This window comes from Falco cherrug, chromosome 3 (genome assembly GCF_023634085.1).
Source record: "Falco cherrug isolate bFalChe1 chromosome 3, bFalChe1.pri, whole genome shotgun sequence".
In the NCBI taxonomy this organism is placed as follows: domain Eukaryota; kingdom Metazoa; phylum Chordata; class Aves; order Falconiformes; family Falconidae; genus Falco; species Falco cherrug.
Window position 1 is genome coordinate 26,716,976 of NC_073699.1, and position 6,422 is coordinate 26,723,397.

Sequence of the window (6,422 nt, forward strand, 5' to 3'; positions counted from 1 at the left end):
AGGGAGAGACAAACACATGCGACCTCCGCAGTGAAGCCCAGAGCAGTTGGGTGAGAATGTGACAGGTCCAAGGCGAAGAGCTTGCAGAGCAACTCCCTAAATACGATTTTCTAAGCTAGAAGATCTATGTGGCAAGAGAAATGACACGATCACGCTCCCCTTTCACAGTCACTGCTGTGTTTCAAACCTAAGATAATTGCTAGAAACCCAAAGCCCCCGAAGTATTTGTGAATGAGAGTTTCTGATGTGGTTTTTAAACTGTGGCTTATCATTCCCTGCCTTCCTAAAAGACCAGTAAGAATAAACATGACAACGCCACATAGTTTTAGATCTATATGCATACCACAAAGCCTAAAATTCTATTACCCTGGCAGGAGTTCAGAGTTTTTGCTGAATTCTGCTTTCACAGATACAGAAAATTGACACTGGACTAAAAAAAAAAAAAAAAAAAAAACACAGCTAAATGAGTTCTCACTGATAAAAGAATATCAGACAACATCTGCATAATGATGACTTGCTACTCTGATGATGTCATGTACAATAGTATGTACAGTCAAGATTACCATGTTCAAAAAGTTCCTTTTATTTCACTAGACATGAGAGGAGACCACTGGAAGTTTATCTTAATCTGAACTCTTAACACAGCCCTCAGCAAAAGCTACTGCAGAAAAAAAGCTCGTTTACATGTTGCTGAGTATAATCAGGAAAGGAAACGTTCCTTGTCAGTAATGTCAAATAAAGTGAGAGCAAGGAAGCAATTTCCCTCACAGAGTGACATACAATGGGATAGATTATTAGACAAGATTATCTAGGTAACTTTGCTGCAGTACTTGAAGACACAAAAGGTGATGTCATGAAGATTAAAGTATTACAAAGGGAATGAATCACGTTCACTAATTTTCTCCTCATTGTGTGTTCTCTGGAAGCCATGAGATACATTATATTCTGTAGTCTGTCTAACAGCAGCCAGTCACACTGTATATTATAAAAAGTTGTAAGCTGTACAACATGTATAACTGTACAAAGTGATGAAAAAAAATTATGTAATTCTTTCACCTGAAGCTATTGATCTTGAGATAGATAGCAGGGGAAACACAAAAGTCAGTTTCCTGAGTGTGGCTTCAGATTTGGGATAACAGAGGGCTAGTGCATTTCTGGCTGCAGCTGGAGATCTGCAGGAACGGTAGGCAGCCTCTGGAGAATTTCCTAGAACAGTGTGCGCCTTCACCATCATACAGCTCTAGATAAATCGGGAGACCAAAAGACATCTTGAGTCTCAGGGGAGTTGCTTCCAACAGGGGATTGTTACTGTCTAGGGAATGTGGAAGACTATCCATCATGGGAACAAATGTCTCTGTTAAAATAATGGTGAATAAAACATATTTTATTCAGAACTTGTTAAATATCACTGCTTTTACAAGGAGAGATAAACATACATGGATCTTTCTTACCCAAGCATGTTGTTGTAAATTGCATTAAATTATAAAAGGTTTTGCCCAAGATAATAAGTTTTTATAGTCCCAGCATTCAAAAGACACCATCATCACCCAGATGCAAATTACCAAACTGGACATTAGCAAGTAAGTGGTGGCAGCATCTGCTGTGCCAGCCAGTGAACTATAAATTTAGAGGCAGACACCCATCTGCAGCTGGATGCTGCCCCTTTCTCCTTCCAGTTTTGCTCAGCAGAAATATTCATGGGAGTTGCACTTTGTTCCTACACAGAAAAAAAAATTAAATCTCTGCTATGCTGCTTGCCCCTATCAAATGACAGAAAAGGAACAATTTCTCAGCCATCAAAAGGTGTGCAGCTTTGGTGTCCATGAATAGCACAGCACCTTACCAACTCTCTCTTAATATTACTTGGGAAGGCTCTAGTAAAACCTTTCTTTTTCAAATGTATCTCATATAATTCCACATTGCTGGTGATTTGAGGCTCTGACATACCACCAACCGGCTCTGGCTCTCAGACTTTCACCTCAGCCCTCTCAATTTTCTCCTCTCATTGTTATTTTCACCCTTCTCCCTGTTAGCAGTGTTCAGATTCTCTCTTCTCTACCCTCTCCTTGTGTATCTCAAAGCTACATTCCAGCAACCTTATTTTTCAAGTTCACTGTCCCAGTCAAGTACATAATCTTCCTGTGTAGTAGGTAGAATATGCATCTATTTTTTAATATTTTTTTTTGTTTTAGTTGTTTGCAGGACAAAACTAATTTTCAAGGAATATAACTTGGAAGTTTTAGTAAAGAGGCAGATAAAAGGTAACGGTTATTTTCTCATGGTTTAGGATCCTTTGTATGACCATTTCTTGTACATCTTTCCAAACTAAATACTACAGGAAGAGGGCACCAAATCAAAGTTCATATTATTAGGTACAGGAGAACTGAGAGAGATGCACAGGGAGAATCCAGCAATTGGACTGGGGCCCAAATAAGAGATGTTCTTTAGAGTAGCAGAAAAGCTGACATGGTCAATGCATGTCCAGTTGTGCTCAAGTGAACAGGAACAGTTTTACTGGAAGATACCGTTCAACTCACAGCTTTTGGGTTACAGCTAAGAAGCACAAAATAAAACCAGATGACTGGTGCTTCATAGTGAGTGCATGGAGAGGCATCCTATTTTTTACTCAGTACTGTCTTAGGCCTCTAAACAAAAATATCTTTATTTTTTCCCCTCTCACCACCATTGATTTACATTGACCCTGAAACTGAACTCCTTCAGAAAAAAACTGTGAGAGAAAGATGAGGAAAATGAGCCCAACCTGAAAGATTGGAGAAAAATGCTTAGTGTCTGAAATACTCATTAAAAATGTGTATCAGATTATTATGATGTATCTGTATCACAAGTTTCAAAACCCACATCTGATTATTTCCAAAGTTTATGAAAAAGTTCAAGACATTGTGGAGGATAGAGGACATGAGTCCATTGAATTTTAAGAAAAATCAAGTAACTGAAATAGAGGAAAAGTACAAGGAGGGTGGCTGGAGTGGAGGAAAAGGAGCATGTAAGGGCCTCCTGCTGTGGAGGCAGATATGGAGTAGAGATTGGAAGGGGACCAGCCCCCAGAGAACCCCAACAGGCTGGAAGTAGGGAAACCCCAGGCTGGGGGTCGCAACACAAGGCTGGTATTGAGAATAAAGCATGGAACCCTGAAATGTGGGAACAGGAATGTGGGATACATGAATTTCCCTGCTGTGGAGAGTGCCTTTGTATGGAATGAGAGCAGAAGGCAAAGGAATTTTTTACTAGAGCAGGAAAATAAGACATAGGGGATTATGAAATGTGGGATTCCTGTTAGGAATAACTGAGTCTATTACACAGAGTCCCTGAAGCGAAGGGGAAAGAGGAGGAGGCACAAGGAATATGATAATACATTTAGAGAAAATAATCTTAATTGTGCCTAGGTGAAACTGAGCTCAGAGTTGGCAGCTACAACTTGGTAACGAGCTCTTGGAGTCACGGTCGACCATTCCTTGACATTCTCAGTTCAATGTGTTAACAGTAGTCAAAAAAGCCAATGAAGCTTCATTGGGGGTGAAGGCTTGGCTACATCTGCAACCCTGGATAGAGCTAGAAAAGGTGCAGAGAAAGGCAACCATCATGAACAAGCAACTGGCTTCTGATGGGAGAAGGAAAGGGCTGGGGCCCTTCAATGTGGAGAAGCACAAGGGGGCACATGGCTCTGGTTTACAAAATTATGGAAGCAGTAGGTAAGACAAAAAGTGGATGAGAATGATTGTTCACCAGATTCTACAGTACTGTGTAAACTCAGTGAAACTAATCCAAGTGTAAACATGAAAGAAAGTACTTTCCACCACCCTCACCTAGACACGGTGGGTAGTAGTCTTCTGAAAAGTACTACCCCAAGGGGTTCTGGAAAAAGACCTTATCAGCAGGTTCAAAAAATAATTGGCAAAACCTGTAGGCAACAGCTGTGTAAACAGTAAAAGGAAAGGCTGTGAAGCACCTTCAGTGCTGTGGATTCTAGGGCATTAGGTGAACAGACTACAAACAGTTGTTTAGGTTTATATACTGTCTTCAAATGGTATCTCCTTCTGTCACTGCTAGAGACAGTATACTGGGCTAGATAATGCCTGTGATAAATTCAGTTGCAAGTTACTATGTATCATCCCCAAGATGGGTAATACCCATGCTTCAAACCACAAGTGTGATCTCTGTTAAGTAGAGGTAGCTAATGGCATGCCCCTGTGTTATTTAGAATTTAAGGGTAATGCAGCAAATAGTCTCTTTTACATTTGATAAACCAAGACGTTGTATAAAAAAATCCCACTTTCACTATTCATATTCATTAAGCATGACTGGCAAAGGCCTTTGGAGGTTTGGTATAAATAGCTTTCCCTGCACTGATGTTTACAGCGGCCAGATTCCTAGCTCCTGTGTAAGTCCTGAATACACAGGTATCTTGCTAGGCATGTTTAGAAGATTTCTAAAGAAGACTCTAACCATATCCCACAATCCTTGATAATTGATGATTGTTACCATTGGGCACCCATTCCATTTACCACTTGAGGGGCTCTGCTACCGTACGTTCCAGAAGAAATGGCCAGTGGACATGAGTGGTTTGAAACTCTTGGATATACACCCTTCTGAAACCCATTATCTTTCTGTTATCCTTTCTTTGTCCCTGACTATGTCAACCAACCATTTTTGCTGCTGATGGGTCAGTCTGTGTCAGTAGCAGACGGAACAGCAGTTTTTGGTCCCTGGGAGGAAACTAATGACAAACCATGTATTTTCTACAGCCTCCTACTGTTACCCCTACAAGTTAGAGGAGTTTGATCAGAGTAAAGCAGAGAGGGTTCATCCTGCCATTGCTATTACTTATTACTCTGTGGCCTTTCAAGGTGGTTTATTTCACTTAGACATTGCAATTTAAATATCCATCCCTGACTTCTTTAACTGAGAGTTCCGCCAGGGATTTGGGGGTTTGGAAATGAACATTTTACTTTAAGGTTGTGCATGTGCTGTTCTTGGTAGTGTATGGGAAACTCATTCAGCTCAGGCATTAGTTTCACACATTATGCAGATTTGTATATGTGACATTAATTTGCTTTGTTTTCAAAGACCAATAATTGAGCAATGTGTTATTAATACAGTCGCAGGCTTATATCACTATGTACATGTATTAAAAGCTTCAGAAATATTGTCTTAGTGCTCTTCAAAAACAAAATAAATCATAGATCAGTTCCAGCCTTCTTTCAACGTTACTGAGGTTTTGCCCCTGTAAAATAGGAAATCATAACTTTTCTATTATTTATTGTATGGCATAGAAGTTGCTGTAGACATTATAAACCCCCAAATAAACAGACAGTATAAGATCTTTAACGTGGGAAGAAGTGTGTGTGTGTGTGGAGCACTCTGCACTAAGAAGCTGCCGGAAATATCTGTCTCTCGGAGAGCAGCAGTAAGAGCAGAGGGCTATTATTGCTGCTACTAAAACCAAAAAAGAGAAGTGCAGCATACTACTTTGGGATCAATATTTAATCTAATATGGCCCCTTGATTCCCCTCAGTAATCTCAAACAAGTCATATAGTTGTTTAAAAAGGAAAATCAGGCAAGGCCTCTGGTAGCAGCAGAGCCAGGCCAGGAGCATGCACTGACTTTGAGCTATTGGTTATCTTGTGTAGATCAGTATGAAGACTAGAAGTACTCTGAGATCATCTATGATGTCATGCATCCCACTATTGTAAAAACTAACAGCAGTCAAGGTATGATCGTCTTAAAAAGGGGAACTTCCAATAACCGACAAGTAATAATATACTATGGGGAAAAAAATGCAGCTGCAAGTTTTCTTTGTTAAAACTTTCCTTCCATGAAATTTCTATGTGAATTTATAAAGCAAAACGCATTAGTAAAAAAAAATAATAATATAATTAAAGTCTTCAATAGCCTTTTTTAAAAAAAACCAAACAACTTGCTGAAACTAACAATACCTCACAGATGCTGTTACAAGGAGAGTTAGTTACATGCTTTTCAAAAGAAGACATGTCAGTGTTTGATAGAGACTTAGGAATTTTCAATCAGCTCTGGGAAGTGTTGTTTTAACCACCTAGAAAACTGGTTCCACCATTAAAAAAAACAACCAAAAAACAAACCCAAAGCAATACTAACCAAAAGCAACTGAAAAATAAAAGGGGAATGTTGTTTCTTAAATACTATGTTTGCTGATCTCTGCTGACCCTGACAGAAAAATGCAGAGATGCAGTAAGCCAAAAGGTAAACTACTTCCAAGCTGGTTTAAGAATATAAAATCAACCCACTGGAGAAAATTATTTTAGCTAAGCTAAGATCTGTCTATTGCATATATGCTGTTATGTAATGACATATAGACTGCCCAAAAATAGCTGGTCAAGGTACGTACTTGAAGTTGTATTTCAGTATTTGTATTCAGGCTTCATGC